Below are 437 nucleotides of genomic sequence, written 5' to 3'. Positions count from 1 at the left end.
CCTTGTGCGCTAACATTTTGGTTTCTGTTTTGAGGTCACGATCTTGGGGAAAACTTTTATTCGAAAATGACCCACAGCTGTTCTTGGTCCCTGTGTTGTAAACTCATCCTAAAGGCCTTTGTTGGAAGCTTAATGACTACTGAGTCTCCACGATCTTTCATCATATAAAACAAGAAAGTGTGTATTTGAATGTATCTAAAAATATCTAGACAGGTATATAGTCAAAGAAGATGATATATTTCGCTAAGTTGGATCTTTGCTTCTGTTCGGACTGTTTGAGATGATAGATGTTGTTCGTGTGTTGCAGATCATTTATTTATGTTGATTTTTAGTTTGGTGTATGCATGGCTAAAGGCATTTTGTTGCAGGCGTTGTTGGGAAAATGTTGCAACACTCGACCAATGAATTTTGTAATGGTTTACTTTTGGAATGAAGAC

This window comes from Penaeus monodon, chromosome 23 (genome assembly GCF_015228065.2).
Source record: "Penaeus monodon isolate SGIC_2016 chromosome 23, NSTDA_Pmon_1, whole genome shotgun sequence".
NCBI classification, from domain to species: domain Eukaryota; kingdom Metazoa; phylum Arthropoda; class Malacostraca; order Decapoda; family Penaeidae; genus Penaeus; species Penaeus monodon.
This window is presented reverse-complemented; position numbering follows the sequence as displayed.